At 42.2% G+C, this 15,695-nt stretch overlaps 1 protein-coding gene and 40 non-coding genes across 42 annotated transcripts in view; 40 read left to right on the top strand and 1 right to left on the bottom strand.

The window, feature by feature from the left end:
• amh (anti-Mullerian hormone) overlaps positions 1 to 15,695 on the bottom strand; it is a 43,747-nt gene that overhangs the window by 10,933 nt on the left and 17,119 nt on the right. The gene's annotated exons all lie outside the window — the stretch shown is intronic.
• trnap-cgg (transfer RNA proline (anticodon CGG)) lies at positions 567 to 638 on the top strand. The gene has a single exon. It is a non-coding gene; the product is annotated as a tRNA-Pro (tRNA).
• trnaq-uug (transfer RNA glutamine (anticodon UUG)) lies at positions 728 to 799 on the top strand. The gene has a single exon. It is a non-coding gene; the product is annotated as a tRNA-Gln (tRNA).
• On the top strand, positions 1,051 to 1,122 carry trnaq-uug (transfer RNA glutamine (anticodon UUG)). Its single transcript has one exon. It is a non-coding gene; the product is annotated as a tRNA-Gln (tRNA).
• trnaq-cug (transfer RNA glutamine (anticodon CUG)) lies at positions 1,213 to 1,284 on the top strand. The gene has a single exon. It is a non-coding gene; the product is annotated as a tRNA-Gln (tRNA).
• Positions 1,696 to 1,767, top strand: trnaq-cug (transfer RNA glutamine (anticodon CUG)). The gene has a single exon. It is a non-coding gene; the product is annotated as a tRNA-Gln (tRNA).
• trnaq-cug (transfer RNA glutamine (anticodon CUG)) lies at positions 2,666 to 2,737 on the top strand. The gene has a single exon. It is a non-coding gene; the product is annotated as a tRNA-Gln (tRNA).
• Positions 2,828 to 2,899, top strand: trnaq-cug (transfer RNA glutamine (anticodon CUG)). The gene has a single exon. It is a non-coding gene; the product is annotated as a tRNA-Gln (tRNA).
• trnaq-uug (transfer RNA glutamine (anticodon UUG)) lies at positions 3,153 to 3,224 on the top strand. Its single transcript has one exon. It is a non-coding gene; the product is annotated as a tRNA-Gln (tRNA).
• On the top strand, positions 3,315 to 3,386 carry trnaq-cug (transfer RNA glutamine (anticodon CUG)). The gene has a single exon. It is a non-coding gene; the product is annotated as a tRNA-Gln (tRNA).
• Positions 3,477 to 3,548, top strand: trnaq-uug (transfer RNA glutamine (anticodon UUG)). The gene has a single exon. It is a non-coding gene; the product is annotated as a tRNA-Gln (tRNA).
• trnaq-uug (transfer RNA glutamine (anticodon UUG)) lies at positions 4,286 to 4,357 on the top strand. Its single transcript has one exon. It is a non-coding gene; the product is annotated as a tRNA-Gln (tRNA).
• trnaq-cug (transfer RNA glutamine (anticodon CUG)) lies at positions 5,093 to 5,164 on the top strand. Its single transcript has one exon. It is a non-coding gene; the product is annotated as a tRNA-Gln (tRNA).
• On the top strand, positions 5,579 to 5,650 carry trnaq-cug (transfer RNA glutamine (anticodon CUG)). Its single transcript has one exon. It is a non-coding gene; the product is annotated as a tRNA-Gln (tRNA).
• Positions 5,739 to 5,810, top strand: trnaq-uug (transfer RNA glutamine (anticodon UUG)). The gene has a single exon. It is a non-coding gene; the product is annotated as a tRNA-Gln (tRNA).
• On the top strand, positions 5,901 to 5,972 carry trnaq-cug (transfer RNA glutamine (anticodon CUG)). Its single transcript has one exon. It is a non-coding gene; the product is annotated as a tRNA-Gln (tRNA).
• Positions 6,872 to 6,943, top strand: trnaq-uug (transfer RNA glutamine (anticodon UUG)). Its single transcript has one exon. It is a non-coding gene; the product is annotated as a tRNA-Gln (tRNA).
• Positions 7,357 to 7,428, top strand: trnaq-cug (transfer RNA glutamine (anticodon CUG)). Its single transcript has one exon. It is a non-coding gene; the product is annotated as a tRNA-Gln (tRNA).
• trnaq-cug (transfer RNA glutamine (anticodon CUG)) lies at positions 7,517 to 7,588 on the top strand. Its single transcript has one exon. It is a non-coding gene; the product is annotated as a tRNA-Gln (tRNA).
• On the top strand, positions 8,490 to 8,561 carry trnaq-cug (transfer RNA glutamine (anticodon CUG)). The gene has a single exon. It is a non-coding gene; the product is annotated as a tRNA-Gln (tRNA).
• Positions 8,804 to 8,875, top strand: trnap-cgg (transfer RNA proline (anticodon CGG)). Its single transcript has one exon. It is a non-coding gene; the product is annotated as a tRNA-Pro (tRNA).
• trnaq-uug (transfer RNA glutamine (anticodon UUG)) lies at positions 8,965 to 9,036 on the top strand. The gene has a single exon. It is a non-coding gene; the product is annotated as a tRNA-Gln (tRNA).
• trnaq-uug (transfer RNA glutamine (anticodon UUG)) lies at positions 9,288 to 9,359 on the top strand. The gene has a single exon. It is a non-coding gene; the product is annotated as a tRNA-Gln (tRNA).
• On the top strand, positions 9,450 to 9,521 carry trnaq-cug (transfer RNA glutamine (anticodon CUG)). Its single transcript has one exon. It is a non-coding gene; the product is annotated as a tRNA-Gln (tRNA).
• On the top strand, positions 9,773 to 9,844 carry trnaq-cug (transfer RNA glutamine (anticodon CUG)). Its single transcript has one exon. It is a non-coding gene; the product is annotated as a tRNA-Gln (tRNA).
• On the top strand, positions 9,933 to 10,004 carry trnaq-uug (transfer RNA glutamine (anticodon UUG)). The gene has a single exon. It is a non-coding gene; the product is annotated as a tRNA-Gln (tRNA).
• Positions 10,256 to 10,327, top strand: trnaq-cug (transfer RNA glutamine (anticodon CUG)). The gene has a single exon. It is a non-coding gene; the product is annotated as a tRNA-Gln (tRNA).
• On the top strand, positions 10,731 to 10,802 carry trnap-cgg (transfer RNA proline (anticodon CGG)). Its single transcript has one exon. It is a non-coding gene; the product is annotated as a tRNA-Pro (tRNA).
• trnaq-cug (transfer RNA glutamine (anticodon CUG)) lies at positions 11,218 to 11,289 on the top strand. The gene has a single exon. It is a non-coding gene; the product is annotated as a tRNA-Gln (tRNA).
• trnaq-cug (transfer RNA glutamine (anticodon CUG)) lies at positions 12,188 to 12,259 on the top strand. The gene has a single exon. It is a non-coding gene; the product is annotated as a tRNA-Gln (tRNA).
• Positions 12,350 to 12,421, top strand: trnaq-cug (transfer RNA glutamine (anticodon CUG)). Its single transcript has one exon. It is a non-coding gene; the product is annotated as a tRNA-Gln (tRNA).
• On the top strand, positions 12,675 to 12,746 carry trnaq-uug (transfer RNA glutamine (anticodon UUG)). The gene has a single exon. It is a non-coding gene; the product is annotated as a tRNA-Gln (tRNA).
• trnaq-cug (transfer RNA glutamine (anticodon CUG)) lies at positions 12,837 to 12,908 on the top strand. Its single transcript has one exon. It is a non-coding gene; the product is annotated as a tRNA-Gln (tRNA).
• On the top strand, positions 12,999 to 13,070 carry trnaq-cug (transfer RNA glutamine (anticodon CUG)). Its single transcript has one exon. It is a non-coding gene; the product is annotated as a tRNA-Gln (tRNA).
• trnaq-uug (transfer RNA glutamine (anticodon UUG)) lies at positions 13,159 to 13,230 on the top strand. Its single transcript has one exon. It is a non-coding gene; the product is annotated as a tRNA-Gln (tRNA).
• On the top strand, positions 13,806 to 13,877 carry trnaq-cug (transfer RNA glutamine (anticodon CUG)). The gene has a single exon. It is a non-coding gene; the product is annotated as a tRNA-Gln (tRNA).
• trnaq-cug (transfer RNA glutamine (anticodon CUG)) lies at positions 14,130 to 14,201 on the top strand. The gene has a single exon. It is a non-coding gene; the product is annotated as a tRNA-Gln (tRNA).
• On the top strand, positions 14,616 to 14,687 carry trnaq-cug (transfer RNA glutamine (anticodon CUG)). The gene has a single exon. It is a non-coding gene; the product is annotated as a tRNA-Gln (tRNA).
• On the top strand, positions 14,941 to 15,012 carry trnaq-uug (transfer RNA glutamine (anticodon UUG)). The gene has a single exon. It is a non-coding gene; the product is annotated as a tRNA-Gln (tRNA).
• On the top strand, positions 15,427 to 15,498 carry trnaq-cug (transfer RNA glutamine (anticodon CUG)). Its single transcript has one exon. It is a non-coding gene; the product is annotated as a tRNA-Gln (tRNA).
• Positions 15,589 to 15,660, top strand: trnaq-uug (transfer RNA glutamine (anticodon UUG)). Its single transcript has one exon. It is a non-coding gene; the product is annotated as a tRNA-Gln (tRNA).

The raw sequence follows: 15,695 nt of genomic DNA on the forward strand, positions 1-15,695 counted from the left end.
GCTCCATTGTGCTTTTAGTCACAGAACAAACCACTGTTTCATTTTATCTGCTATGCAATGAAAACCAGTACTCCAAATAAGGTTATGTAGGTCCCATGGTGTAATGGTTAGCACTGTGGACTCTGAATCCAGTGATCTGAGTTCAACTCTCGGTGGGACCATGCTCCATTGCGCTTTTAGCCACGGAACAAACTACCGTTTCTTTTTATCTGCTATGCAGTTAAAGCCAGTACTCCAAAACAAGGGAACGCAGGTCCCATGGTGTAATGGTTAGCACTCTGTACTCTGAATCCAGTGATCTGAGTTCAACTCTCAGTGGGACCATGCTCCATTAGGCTTCTAGTCACAGAACAAACCAGTTTCTTTTCATCCGCTATGCAACGAAACTCAGTACTCCAATTAGTTTTATGTAGGTGTAATGGTTAGCACTCTGGACTTTGTATCCAGTGATCTGAGTTCAACTCTCAGTGGGACCAGGCTCCTCTTGGCTTTTAGTCACAGAATAAACCAATGTTACTAATTATCTGCTATGCAATGAAAACCAGTACTCCGGACACAGTTATACAGGTCCTATGGTGTAATGGTAAGCACTCTGGACTCGGAATCCAGTGATCTGTGTTCAACTCTCAGTGGGACTATGCTACTTGAGACTTTTAGTCACAGACAAACCAATGTTCCTTTTTATCTGCTATGCAATGAAAACCAGTACTCCAAAGAAGGTTATGTAGGTCCCATGGTGTAATGGTTAGCACTCTGGACTTTGAATCCAGTGATCTGAGTTCAACTCTCAGTGGGACCATGCTCTAATAAGCTTTTAGCCACAGAACAAACTACTGTTTCTTTTTATCTGCTATGCAGTTAAAATTAGTACTCCAAAACAAGGGTATGTAGGTCACATGGTGTAAGGGTTAGCGCTCTGGACTCTGATTCCAGTGATCTGAGTTCAATTCTCAGTGGGACCATACTCCCTTAGGCTTTTAGTCACAGAACAAACCAGTTTCTTTTTATCTGCTATGCAACGAAATTCAGTACTCCAATTAGTTTTATGTAGGTCCCATGGTGTAATGGTTAGCACTCTGGACTTTGTATCCAGTGATCTGAGTTCAACTCTCAGTGGGACCAGGCTCCTTTTGGCTTTTAGTCACAGAATAAACCAATGTTCCTAATTATCTGCTATGCAATGAAAACCAGTACTCCAAGTAAGGCTATGTAGGTCCAATGGTGTAATGGTTAGCACTCTGGACTCTGAATCCAGTGATCTGAGTTCAATTCTCGGTGGGACCATGCTCCATTGCGCTTTTAGTCACAGAACAAACTACTGTTTCCTTTATCTGCTATGCAGTTAAAATTAGTACTCCAAAACAAGGGTATGTAGGTACCATGGTGTAAGGGTGAGCACTCTGGACTCTGAATCCAGTGATCTGAGTTCAACTCTCGGTGGGACCATGCTCCATTGCGCTTTTAGTCACAGAACAAACCAACGTTCATTTTATCTGCTATGCAATGAAAACCAGTACTCCAAATAAGGTTATGTAGGTCCCATGGTGTAAGGGTTAGCACTCTGGACTCTGAATCCAGTGATATGAGTTCAATTCTCAGTGGGACCATTCTCCATTAGGCTTTTGGTCACAGAACAAACCAGTTTCTTTTTATCCGCTATGCAACGAAACTCAGTACTCCAATTTGTTTTATGTTGGTCCCATGGTGTAATGGTTAGCACTCTGGACTCTGAATCCAGTTATCTGAGTTCAACTCTCAGTGGGACCATGCTCCATTAAGCTTTTAGCCACAGAACAAACTACCGTTTCTTTTTATCTGCTATGCAGTTAAAACCAGTACTCCAAAACAAGGGTACGTAGGTCCCATGGTGTAATGTTTAGCACTCTGGTCTCTGAATCCAGTGATCTGAGTTCAACTCTCAGTGGGACCATACTCCAATAGGCGTTTAGCCACAGAAAAAAACAGTTTCTTTTTATCTGCTATGCAATGAGAACCAGTACTCTAAATACATTTATATAGGTCCCATGGTGTAATGGTTAGCACTCTGGACTCTGAATCCAATGATCTGAGTTCAGCTCTCAGTGGGACCATGCTCCATTGCGCTTTTAGTCACAGAACAAACCACTGTTTCATTTTATCTGCTATGCAATGAAAACCAGTACTCCAAATATGGTTATGTAGGTCCCATGGTGTAATCGTTAGCACTCTGGACTCTGAATCCAGTTATCTGAGTTCAACTCTCAGTGGGACCATGCTCCATTAAGCTTTTAGCCACAGAACAAACTACCGTTTCTTTTTATCTGCTATGCAGTTAAAACCAGTACTCCAAAACAAGGGTACGTAGGTCCCATGGTGTAATGTTTAGCACTCTGGTCTCTGAATCCAGTGATCTGAGTTCAACTCTCAGTGGGACCATACTCCAATAGGCGTTAAGCCACAGAAAAAAACAGTTTCTTTTTATCTGCTATGCAATGAGAACCAGTACTCTAAATACATTTATATAGGTCCCATGGTGTAATGGTTAGCACTCTGGACTCTGAATCCAGTGATCTGTGTTCAACTCTCAGTGGGACTATGCTACTTGAGACTTTTAGTCACAGAAAAAACCAATGTTCCTTTTTATCTGCTATGCAATGAAAACCAGTACTCCAAAGAAGGTTATGTAGGTCCCATGGTGTAATGGTTAGCACTCTGGACTCTGAATCCAGTGATCTGAGTTCAGCTCTCAGTGGGACCATGCTCCATTGCACTTTTAGTCACAGAACAAACCACTGTTTCATTTTATCTGCTATGCAATGAAAACCAGTACTCCAAATAAGGTTATGTAGGTCCCATGGTGTAATGGTTAGCACTCTGGACTCTGAATCCAGTGATCTGAGTTCAACTCTCAGTGGGACCATGCTCCATTAAGCTTTTAGCCACAGAACAAACTACCGTTTCTTTTTATCTGCTATGCAGTTAAAACCAGTACTCCAAAACAAGGGTACGTAGGTCTCATGGTGTAATGGTTAGCATTCTGTACTCTGAATCCAGTGATCTGTGTTCAACTCTCAGTGGGACTATGCTACTTGAGACTTTTAATCACAGAACCTACCAATGTTCCTTTTTATCTGCTATGCAATAAAAACCAGTACTCCAAAGAAGGTTATGTAGGTCCCATGGTGTAATGGTTAGCACTCTGGACTTTGAATCCAGTGATCTGAGTTCAACTCGCAGTGGGACCATGCTCCATTGGGCTTTTAGTCACAGAACAAACCACTGTTTCATTTTATCTGCTATGCAATGAAAACCAATACTCCAAATAAGGTTATGTAGGTCCCATGGTGTAATGGTTAGCACTCTGGACTCTGAATCCAGTGATCTGAGTTCAACTCTCAGTGGGACCATGCTCCATTCCGCTTCTAGTCACAGAACAAACCACTGTTTCATTTTATCTGCTATGCAATGAAAACCAGTGCTCCAAATTAGGTTATGTAGGTCCCATGGTGTAATGGTTAGCACTCTGGACTTTGTATCCAGTGATCTGAGTTCAACTCTCAGTGGGACCAGGCTCCTCTTGGCTTTTAGTCACAGAATAAACCAATGTTCCTAATTATCTGCTATGCAATAAAAACCAGTACTCCACATGGGTTATGTAGGTCCCATGGTATAATATTTAGCACTCTGGACTCTGAATCCAGTGACCTGAGTTCAACTCTTACTGGGACCGGGCTCCTTTTGGCTTTTAGTCACAGAATAAACCAATGTTCCTAATTATCTGCTATGCATTGAAAACCAGTACTCTGAATACACTTGTACAGGTCCCATGGTGTAATGGTTAGCACTCTGGACTCTGAATCCAGTGATCTGTGTTCAACTCTCAGTGGGACCATGCTCCATTAAGCTTTTAGCCACAGAACAAACTACCGTTTCTTTTTATCTGCTATGCAGTTAAAACCAGTACTCCAAAACAATGATGCGTAGGTCCCATGGTGTAATGGTTAGCACTCCAGACTTTAAATCCAGTGATCTGAGTTCAACTCTCAGTGGGACCATGCTCCATTAAGCTTTTAGCCACAGAACAAACTACTGTTTCTTTTTATCTGCTATGCAGTTAAAATTAGTACTCCAAAACAAGGGTATGTAGGTACCATGGTGTAAGGGTTAGCACTCTGGACTCTGATTCCAGTGACCTGAGTTCAATTCTCAGTGGGACCATACTCCATTAGGCTTTTAGTCACAGAACAAACCAGTTTCTTTTTATCCGCTATGCAACGAAACTCAGTACTCCAATTAGTTTTATGTAGGTCCCATGGTGTAATGGTTAGCACTCTGGACTTTGAATCCAGTGATCTGAGTTCAACTCTCAGTGGGACCAGGCTCCTTTTGCCTTTTAGTCACAGAATAAACCAATGTTCCTAATTATCTGCTATGCAATGAAAACCAGTACTCCAAACACAGTTGTATAGGTCCCATGGTATAATGGTTAGCACTCTGTACTCTGAATCCAGTGATCTGAGTTCAACTCTCAGTGGGACCAGGCTCCTTTTGGCTTTTAGTCACAGAATAAACCAATGTTCCTAATTATCTGCTATGCAATAAAAACCAGTACTCCACATGGGGTATGTAGGTCCCATGGTATAATAGTTAGCACTCTGGACTCTTGATCCAGTGATCTGAGTTCAACTCTCAGTGGGACCAGGCTCCTTTTGGCTTTTAGTCACAGAATAAACCAATGTTCCTAATTATCTGCTATGCAATGAAAACCAGTACTCCAAGTAAGGCTATGTAGGTCCAATGGTGTAAGGGTTAGCACTCTGGACTCTGAATCCAGTGATCTGAGTTCAACTCTCAGTGGGACCATGCTCCATTGTGCTTTTAGTCACAGAACAAACCACTGTTTCATTTTATCTGCTATGCAATGAAAACCAGTACTCCAAATAAGGTTATGTAGGTCCCATGGTGTAAGGGTTAGCACTCTGGACTCTGAATCCAGTGATATGAGTTCAATTCTCAGTGGGACCATTCTCCAATAGGCTTTTGGTCACAGAACAAACCAGTTTCTTTTTATCCGCTATGCAACGAAACTCAGTACTCCAATTAGTTTTATGTTGGTCCCATGGTGTAATGGTTAGCACTCTGGACTCTGAATCCAGTGATCTGAGTTCAACTCTCGGTGGGACCATGCTCCATTGCGCTTTTAGTCACAGAACAAACCACTGTTTCATTTTATCTGCTATGCAATGAAAACCAGTACTCCAAATAAGGTTATGTAGGTCCCATGGTGTAATGGTTAGCACTGTGGACTCTGAATCCAGTGATCTGAGTTCAACTCTCGGTGGGACCATGCTCCATTGCGCTTTTAGCCACGGAACAAACTACCGTTTCTTTTTATCTGCTATGCAGTTAAAGCCAGTACTCCAAAACAAGGGAACGTAGGTCCCATGGTGTAATGGTTAGCACTCTGTACTCTGAATCCAGTGATCTGAGTTCAACTCTCAGTGGGACCATGCTCCATTGCGCTTTTAGTCACAGAACAAACCACTGTTTCATTTTATCTGCTATGCAATGAAAACCAGTACTCCAAATAAGGTATGTAGGTCCCATGGTGTAATGGTTAGCACTCTGGACTCTGAATCCAGTGATCTGAGTTCAACTCTCAGTGGGACCATGCTCCATTAGGCTTCTAGTCACAGAACAAACCAGTTTCTTTTTATCCGCTATGCAACGAAACTCAGTACTCCAATTAGTTTTATGTAGGTCCCATGGTGTAATGGTTAGCACTCTGGACTTTGTATCCAGTGATCTGAGTTCAACTCTCAGTGGGACCAGGCTCCTTTTGGCTTTTAGTCACAGAATAAACCAATGGTCCTAATTATGTGCTATGCAATGAAAACCAGTACTCCAAGTAAGGCTATGTAGGTCCAATGGTGTAATGGTTAGCACTCTGGACTCTGAATCCAGTGATCTGAGTTCAATTCTCGGTGGGACCATGCTCCATTGCGCTTTTAGTCACAGAACAAACTACTGTTTCCTTTATCTGCTATGCAGTTAAAATTAGTACTCCAAAACAAGGGTATGTAGGTACCATGGTGTAAGGGTGAGCACTCTGGACTCTGATTCCAGTGATCTGAGTTCTATTCTTAATGGGACAAGGCTCCTTTTGGCTTTTAGTCACAGAATAAACCAATGTTCCTAATTATCTGCTATGCAATAAAAAACAGTACTCCACATAGAGTATGTAGGTCCCATGGTATAATAGTTAGCACTCTGGACTCTTGATCCAGTGATCTGAGTTCAACTCTCAGTGGAACCAGGCTCCTTTTGGCTTTTAGTCACAGAATAAACCAATGTTCCTAATTATCTGCTATGCAATGAAAACCAGTACTCCAAACACAGTTGTATAGGTCCCATGGTGTAATGGTTAGCACTCTGTACTCTGAATCCAGTGATCTGAGTTTAACTCTCAGTGGGACCATGCTCCATTAAGCTTTTAGCCACAGAACAAACTACCGTTTCTTTTTATCTGCTATGCAGTTAAAGCCAGTACTCCAAAACAAGGGTAGGTAGGTCCCATGGTGTAATGGTTAGCACTCTGTACTCTGAATCCAGTGATCTGAGTTCAACTCTCAGTGGGACCATGCTCCATTAAGCTTTTAGCCACAGAACAAACTACTGTTTCTTTTTATCTGCTATGCAGTTAAAATTAGTACTCCAAAACAAGGGTATGTAGGTACCATGGTGTAAGGGTTAGCACTCTGGACTCTGATTCCAGTGACCAGAGTTCAATTCTCAGTGGGACCATACTCCATTAGGCTTTTAGTCACAGAACAAACCAGTTTCTTTTTATCCGCTATGCAACGAAACTCAGTACTCCAATTAGTTTTATGTAGGTCCCATGGTGTAATGGTTAGCACTCTGGACTTTGAATCCAGTGATCTGAGTTCAACTCTCAGTGGGACCAGGCTCCTTTTGGCTTTTAGTCACAGAATAAACCAATGTTCCTAATTATCTGCTATGCAATAAAAACCAGTACTCCACATGGGGTATGTAGGTCCCATGGTATAATAGTTAGCACTCTGAACTCTTGATCCAGTGATCTGAGTTCAACTCTCAGTGGGACCAGGCTCCTTTTGGCTTTTAGTCACAGAATAAACCAATGTTCCTAATTATCTGCTATGCAATGAAAACCAGTACTCCAAGTAAGGCTATGTAGGTCCAATGGTGTAAGGGTTAGCACTCTGGACTCTGAATCCAGTGATCTGAGTTCAACTCTCAGTGGGACCATGCTCCATTGTGCTTTTAGTCACAGAACAAACCACTGTTTCATTTTATCTGCTATGCAATGAAAACCAGTACTCCAAACAAGGTTATGTAGGTCCCATGGTGTAAGGGTTAGCACTCTGGACTCTGAATCCAGTGATATGAGTTCAATTCTCAGTGGGACCATTCTCCAATAGGCTTTTGGTCACAGAACAAACCAGTTTCTTTTTATCCGCTATGCAACGAAACTCAGTACTCCAATTAGTTTTATGTTGGTCCCATGGTGTAATGGTTAGCACTCTGGACTCTGAATCCAGTGATCTGAGTTCAACTCTCGGTGGGACCATGCTCCATTGCGCTTTTAGTCACAGAACAAGCCACTGTTTCATTTTATCTGCTATGCAATGAAAACCAGTACTCCAAATAAGGTTATGTAGGTCCCATGGTGTAATGGTTAGCACTGTGGACTCTGAATCCAGTGATCTGAGTTCAACTCTCGGTGGGACCATGCTCCATTGCGCTTTTAGCCACGGAACAAACTACCGTTTCTTTTTATCTGCTATGCAGTTAAAGCCAGTACTCCAAAACAAGGAAACGTAGGTCCCATGGTGTAATGGTTAGCACTCTGTACTCTGAATCCAGTGATCTGAGTTCAACTCTCAGTGGGACCAGGCTCCTTTTGGCTTTTAGTCACAGAATAAACCAATGTTCCTAATTATCTGCTATGCAATGAAAACCAGTACTCCAAGTAAGGCTATGTAGGTCCAATGGTGTAACGGTTAGCACTCTGGACTCTGAATCCAGTGATCTGAGTTCAACTCTCAGTGGGACCATGCTCCATTGTGCTTTTAGTCACAGAACAAACCACTGTTTCATTTTATCTGCTATGCAATGAAAACCAGTACTCCAAATAAGGTTATGTAGGTCCCATGGTGTAATGGTTAGCACTGTGGACTCTGAATCCAGTGATCTGAGTTCAACTCTCGGTGGGACCATGCTCCATTGCGCTTTTAGCCACGGAACAAACTACCGTTTCTTTTTATCTGCTATGCAGTTAAAGCCAGTACTCCAAAACAAGGGAACGCAGGTCCCATGGTGTAATGGTTAGCACTCTGTACTCTGAATCCAGTGATCTGAGTTCAACTCTCAGTGGGACCATACTCCATTGCGCTTTTAGTCACAGAACAAACCACTGTTTCATTTTATCTGCTATGCAATGAAAACCAGTACTCCAAATAAGGTATGTAGGTCCCATGGTGTAATGGTTAGCACTCTGGACTCTGAATCCAGTGATCTGAGTTCAACTCTCAGTGGGACCATGCTCCATTAGGCTTCTAGTCACAGAACAAACCAGTTTCTTTTCATCCGCTATGCAACGAAACTCAGTACTCCAATTAGTTTTATGTAGGTGTAATGGTTAGCACTCTGGACTTTGTATCCAGTGATCTGAGTTCAACTCTCAGTGGGACCAGGCTCCTCTTGGCTTTTAGTCACAGAATAAACCAATGTTACTAATTATCTGCTATGCAATGAAAACCAGTACTCCGGACACAGTTATACAGGTCCTATGGTGTAATGGTTAGCACTCTGGACTCGGAATCCAGTGATCTGTGTTCAACTCTCAGTGGGACTATGCTACTTGAGACTTTTAGTCACAGACAAACCAATGTTCCTTTTTATCTGCTATGCAATGAAAACCAGTACTCCAAAGAAGGTTATGTAGGTCCCATGGTGTAATGGTTAGCACTCTGGACTTTGAATCCAGTGATCTGAGTTCAACTCTCAGTGGGACCATGCTCTAATAAGCTTTTAGCCACAGAACAAACTACTGTTTCTTTTTATCTGCTATGCAGTTAAAATTAGTACTCCAAAACAAGGGTATGTAGGTCACATGGTGTAAGGGTTAGCGCTCTGGACTCTGATTCCAGTGATCTGAGTTCAATTCTCAGTGGGACCATACTCCCTTAGGCTTTTAGTCACAGAACAAACCAGTTTCTTTTTATCTGCTATGCAACGAAATTCAGTACTCCAATTAGTTTTATGTAGGTCCCATGGTGTAATGGTTAGCACTCTGGACTTTGTATCCAGTGATCTGAGTTCAACTCTCAGTGGGACCAGGCTCCTTTTGGCTTTTAGTCACAGAATAAACCAATGTTCCTAATTATCTGCTATGCAATGAAAACCAGTACTCCAAGTAAGGCTATGTAGGTCCAATGGTGTAATGGTTAGCACTCTGGACTCTGAATCCAGTGATCTGAGTTCAATTCTCGGTGGGACCATGCTCCATTGCGCTTTTAGTCACAGAACAAACTACTGTTTCCTTTATCTGCTATGCAGTTAAAATTAGTACTCCAAAACAAGGGTATGTAGGTACCATGGTGTAAGGGTGAGCACTCTGGACTCTGAATCCAGTGATCTGAGTTCAACTCTCGGTGGGACCATGCTCCATTGCGCTTTTAGTCACAGAACAAACCAACGTTCATTTTATCTGCTATGCAATGAAAACCAGTACTCCAAATAAGGTTATGTAGGTCCCATGGTGTAAGGGTTAGCACTCTGGACTCTGAATCCAGTGATATGAGTTCAATTCTCAGTGGGACCATTCTCCATTAGGCTTTTGGTCACAGAACAAACCAGTTTCTTTTTATCCGCTATGCAACGAAACTCAGTACTCCAATTTGTTTTACGTTGGTCCCATGGTGTAATGGTTAGCACTCTGGACTTTGAATCCAGTGATCTGAGTTCAACTCTCAGTGGGACCAGGCTCCTTTTGGCTTTTAGTCACAGAATAAACCAATGTTCCTAATTATCTGCTATGCAATGAAAACCAGTACTCCAAATCAGGCTATGTAGGTCCAATTGTGTAATGGTTAGCACTGTGGACTCTGAATCCAGTGATCTGAGTTCAACTCTCGGTGGGACCATGCTCCATTGCGCTTTTAGCCACGGAACAAACTACCGTTTCTTTTTATCTGCTATGCAGTTAAAACCAGTACTCCAAATAAGGTATGTAGGTCCCATGGTGTAATGGTTAGCACTCTGGACTCTGAATCCAGTGATCTGAGTTCAACTCTCAGTGGGACCATGCTCCATTAGGCTTCTAGTCACAGAACAAACCAGTTTCTTTTTATCCGCTATGCAACGAAACTCAGTACTCCAATTAGTTTTATGTAGGTGTAATGGTTAGCACTCTGGACTTTGTATCCAGTGATCTGAGTTCAACTCTCAGTGGGACCAGGCTCCTCTTGGCTTTTAGTCACAGAATAAACCAATGTTCCTAATTATCTGCTATGCAATAAAAACCAGTACTCCACAAGGGTTTTGTAGGTCCCATGGTATAATAGTTAGCACTCTGGACTCTGAATCCAGTGATCTGAGTTCAACTCTTAGTGGGACCGGGCTCCTTTTGGCATTTAGTCACAGAATAAACCAATGTTCCTAATTATCTGCTATGCAATGAAAACCAGTACTCCGGACACAGTTATACAGGTCCTATGGTGTAATGGTTAGCACTCTGGACTCGGAATCCAGTGATCTGTGTTCAACTCTCAGTGGGACTATGCTACTTGAGACTTTTAGTCACAGAACAAACCAATGTTCCTTTTTATCTGCTATGCAATGAAAACCAGTACTCCAAAGAAGGTTATGTAGGTCCCATGGTGTAATGGTTAGCTCTCTGGACTCTGAATCCGGTGATCTAAATTCAACTCTCGGTGGGACCATGCTCCATTAAGCTTTTAGCCACAGAACAAACTACCGTTTCGTTTTATCTGCTATGCAGTTAAAACCAGTACTCCAAAACAAGGGTACGTAGGTCCCATGGTGTAATGGTTAGCATTCTGGACTCTGAATCCAGTGATCTGTGTTCAACTCTCAGTGGGACTATGCTACTTGAGACTTTTAGTCACAGAACAAACCAATGTTCCTTTTTATCTGCTATGCAATGAAAACCAGTACTCCAAATATGGTTATGTAGGTCCCATGGTGTAATGGTTAGCACTCTGGACTCTGAATCCAGTTATCTGAGTTCAACTCTCAGTGGGACCATGCTCCATTAAGCTTTTAGCCACAGAACAAACTACCGTTTCTTTTTATCTGCTATGCAGTTAAAACCAGTACTCCAAAACAAGGGTACGTAGGTCCCATGGTGTAATGTTTAGCACTCTGGTCTCTGAATCCAGTGATCTGAGTTCAACTCTCAGTGGGACCATACTCCAATAGGCGTTTAGCCACACAAAAAAACAGTTTCTTTTTATCTGCTATGCAATGAGAACCAGTACTCTAAATACATTTATATAGGTCCCATGGTGTAATGGTTAGCACTCTGGACTCTGAATCCAATGATCTGAGTTCAGCTCTCAGTGGGACCATGCTCCATTGCGCTTTTAGTCACAGAACAAACCACTGTTTCATTTTATCTGCTATGCAATGAAAACCAGTACTCCAAATATGGTTATGTAGGTCCCATGGTGTAATCGTTAGCACTCTGGACTCTGAATCCAGTTATCTGAGTTCAACTCTCAGTGGGACCATGCTCCATTAAGCTTTTAGCCACAGAACAAACTACCGTTTCTTTTTATCTGCTATGCAGTTAAAACCAGTACTCCAAAACAAGGGTACGTAGGTCCCATGGTGTAATGTTTAGCACTCTGGTCTCTGAATCCAGTGATCTGAGTTCAACTCTCAGTGGGACCATACTCCAATAGGCGTTTAGCCACAGAAAAAAACAGTTTCTTTTTATCTGCTATGCAATGAGAACCAGTACTCTAAATACATTTATATAGGTCCCATGGTGTAATGGTTAGCACTCTGGACTCTGAATCCAGTGATCTGTGTTCAACTCTCAGTGGGACTATGCTACTTGAGACTTTTAGACACAGAAAAAACCAATGTTCCTTTTTATCTGCTATGCAATGAAAACCAGTACTCCAAAGAAGGTTATGTAGGTCCCATGGTGTAATGGTTAGCACTCTGGACTCTGAATCCAGTGATCTGAGTTCAGCTCTCAGTGGGACCATGCTCCATTGCACTTTTAGTCACAGAACAAACCACTGTTTCATTTTATCTGCTATGCAATGAAAACCAGTACTCCAAATAAGGTTATGTAGGTCCCATGGTGTAATGGTTAGCACTCTGGACTCTGAATCCAGTGATCTGAGTTCAACTCTCAGTGGGACCATGCTCCATTAAGCTTTTAGCCACAGAACAAACTACCGTTTCTTTTTATCTGCTATGCAGTTAAAACCAGTACTCCAAAACAAGGGTACGTAGGTTTCATGGTGTAATGGTTAGCATTCTGTACTCTGAATCCAGTGATCTGTGTTCAACTCTCAGTGGGACTATGCTACTTGAGACTTTTAATCACAGAACCTACCAATGTTCCTTTTTATCTGCTATGCAATAAAAACCAGTACTCCAAAGAAGGTTATGTAGGTCCCATGGTGTAATGGTTAGCACTCTGGACTTTGAATCCAGTGATCTGAGTTCAACTCGCAGTGGGACCATGCTCCATTGGGCTTTTAGTCACAGAACAAACCACTGTTTCATTTTATCTGCTATGCAATGAAAACCAATACTCCAAATAAGGTTATGTAGGTCCCATGGTGTAATGGTTAGCACTCTGGACTCTGAATCCAGTGATCTGAGTTCAACTCTCAGTGGGACCATGCTCCATTCCGCTTCTAGTCACAGAACAAACCACTGTTTCATTTTATCTGCTATGCAATGAAAACCAGTGCTCCAAATTAGGTTATGTAGGTCCCATGGTGTAATGGTTAGCACTCTGGACTCTGAATCCAGTGATCTGAGTTCAACTCTCGGTGGGACCATTCTCCATTAAGCTTTTAGTCACAGAACAAACCAGTTTCTTTTTATCCGCTATGCAACGAAACTCAGTACTCCAATTAGTTTTATGTAGGTCCCATGGTGTAATGGTTAGCACTCTGGACTTTGTATCCAGTGATCTGAGTTCAACTCTCAGTGGGACCAGGCTCCTCTTGGCTTTTAGTCACAGAATAAACCAATGTTCCTAATTATCTGCTATGCAATAAAAACCAGTACTCCACATGGGTTATGTAGGTCCCATGGTATAATATTTAGCACTCTGGACTCTGAATCCAGTGACCTGAGTTCAACTCTTACTGGGACCGGGCTCCTTTTGGCTTTTAGTCACAGAATAAACCAATGTTCCTAATTATCTGCTATGCATTGAAAACCAGTACTCTGAATACACTTGTACAGGTCCCATGGTGTAATGGTTAGCACTCTGGACTCTGAATCCAGTGATCTGTGTTCAACTCTCAGTGGGACCAGGCTCCATTAAGCTTTTAGTCACAGAATAAACCAATGTTCCTAATTATCTGCTATGCAATGAAAACCAGTACTCCAAACACACTTGTACAGGTCCCATGGTGTAATGGTTAGCACTCTGGACTCTGAATCCAGTGATCTGTGTTCAACTCTCAGTGGGACTATGCTACTTGAGACTTTTAGTCACAGAACAAACCAATGTTCCTTTTTATCTGCTATGTAATGAAAACCAGTACTCCAAAGAATGTTACGTAGGTCCTATGGTGTAATGGTTAGCACTCTGGACTCTGAATCCAGTGATCTGAGTTCAACTCTCAGTGGGACCAGGCTCCATTAAGCTTTTAGTCACAGAATAAACCAATGTTCCTAATTATCTGCTATGCAATGAAAACCAGTACTCCAAACACACTTGTACAGGTCCCATGGTGTAATGGTTAGCACTCTGGACTCTGAATCCAGTGATCTGTGTTCAACTCTCAGTAGGACTATGCTACTTGAGACTTTTAGTCACAGAACAAACCAATGTTCCTTTTTATCTGCTATGCAATGAAAACCATTACTCCAAGTAAGGCTATGTAGGTCCAATGGTGTAATGGTTAGCACTCTGGACTCTGGATCCAGTGATCTGAGTTCAACTCTCAGTGGGACCATGCTCCATTGCGCTTTTAGTCACAGAACAAACAACTGTTTCATTTTATCTGCTATGCAATGAAAACCAGTACTCCAAATAAGGTTATGTAGGTCCCATGGTGTAATGGTTAGCACTCTGGACTCTGATTCCAGTGATCTGTGTTCAACTCTCAGTGGGGCTATGCTACTTGAGACTTTTAGTCACAGAACAAACCAATGTTCCTTTTTATCTGCTATGCAATGAAAACCAGTACTCCAAAGAAGCTTATGTAGGTCCCATGGTGTAATGGTTAGCACTCTGGACTCTGAATCCTGTGATCTGAATTCAACTCTCAGTGGGACCATGCTCCATTGCGCTTTTAGTCACAGAACAAACCACTGTTTCATTTTATCTGCTATGCAATGAAAACCAGTACTCCAAATAAGGTTATGTAGGTCCCATGGTGTAATGGTTAGCACTCTGGACTCTGAATCCAGTGATCTGAGTTCAACTCTCAGTGGGACCATGCTCCATTAAGCTTTTAGCCACAGAACAAACTACAGTTTCTTTTTATCTGCTATGCAGTTAAAGCCAGTACTCCAAAACGAGGGTACGTAGGTCCCATGGTGTAATGGTTAGCACTCTGTACTCTGAATCCAGTGATCTGTGTTCAACTCTCAGTGGGACTATGCTACTTGAGACTTTTAGTCACAGAACCTACCAATGTTCCTTTTTATCTGCTATGCAATAAAAACCAGTACTCCAAAGAAGGTTTTGTAGGTCCCATGGTGTAATGGTTAGCACTCTGGACTTTGAATCCAGTGATCTGAGTTCAACTCTCAGTGGGACCATGCTCCATTAAGATTTTAGCCACAGAACGAACTACTGTTTCTTTTTATCTGCTATGTAGTGAAAACCAGTACTCCAAAGAAGCTTATGTAGGTCCCATGGTGTAATGGTTAGCACTCTGGACTCTGAATCCTGTGATCTGAATTCAACTTTCAGTGGGACCAGGCTCCTTTTGGCTTTTAGTCACAGAATAAACCAATGTTCCTAATTATCTGCTATGCAATGAATACCAGTACTCCAAGTAAGGCTATGTAGGTCCAATGGTGTAATGGTTAGCACTCTGGACTCTGAATCCAGTGATCAGAGTTCAACTCTCAGTGGGACCATGCTCCATTGGGCTTTTAGTCACAGAACAAACCACTGTTTCATTTTATCCGCTATGCAATGAAAACCAATACTCCAAATAGGGTTATGTAGGTCCCATGGTGTAATGGTTAGCACTCTGGACTCTGAATCCAGTGATCTGAGTTCAACTCTCAGTGGGACCATGCTCCATTGCGCTTTTAGTCACAGAACAAACCACTGTTTCATTTTATCTGCTATGCAATGAAAACCAGTGCTCCAAATAAGGTTATGTAGGTCCCATGGTGTAATGGTTAGCATTCTGGACTTTGAATCCAGTGATCTGAGTTCAATTCTCAGTGGGACCATCCTCCATTAGGCTTTTAGTCACAGAACAAACCTC

Source organism: Urocampus carinirostris, chromosome 12, assembly GCF_059441175.1.
Source record: "Urocampus carinirostris isolate Australia breed hairy pipefish chromosome 12, RoL_Ucar_1.0, whole genome shotgun sequence".
Classification (NCBI taxonomy): domain Eukaryota; kingdom Metazoa; phylum Chordata; class Actinopteri; order Syngnathiformes; family Syngnathidae; genus Urocampus; species Urocampus carinirostris.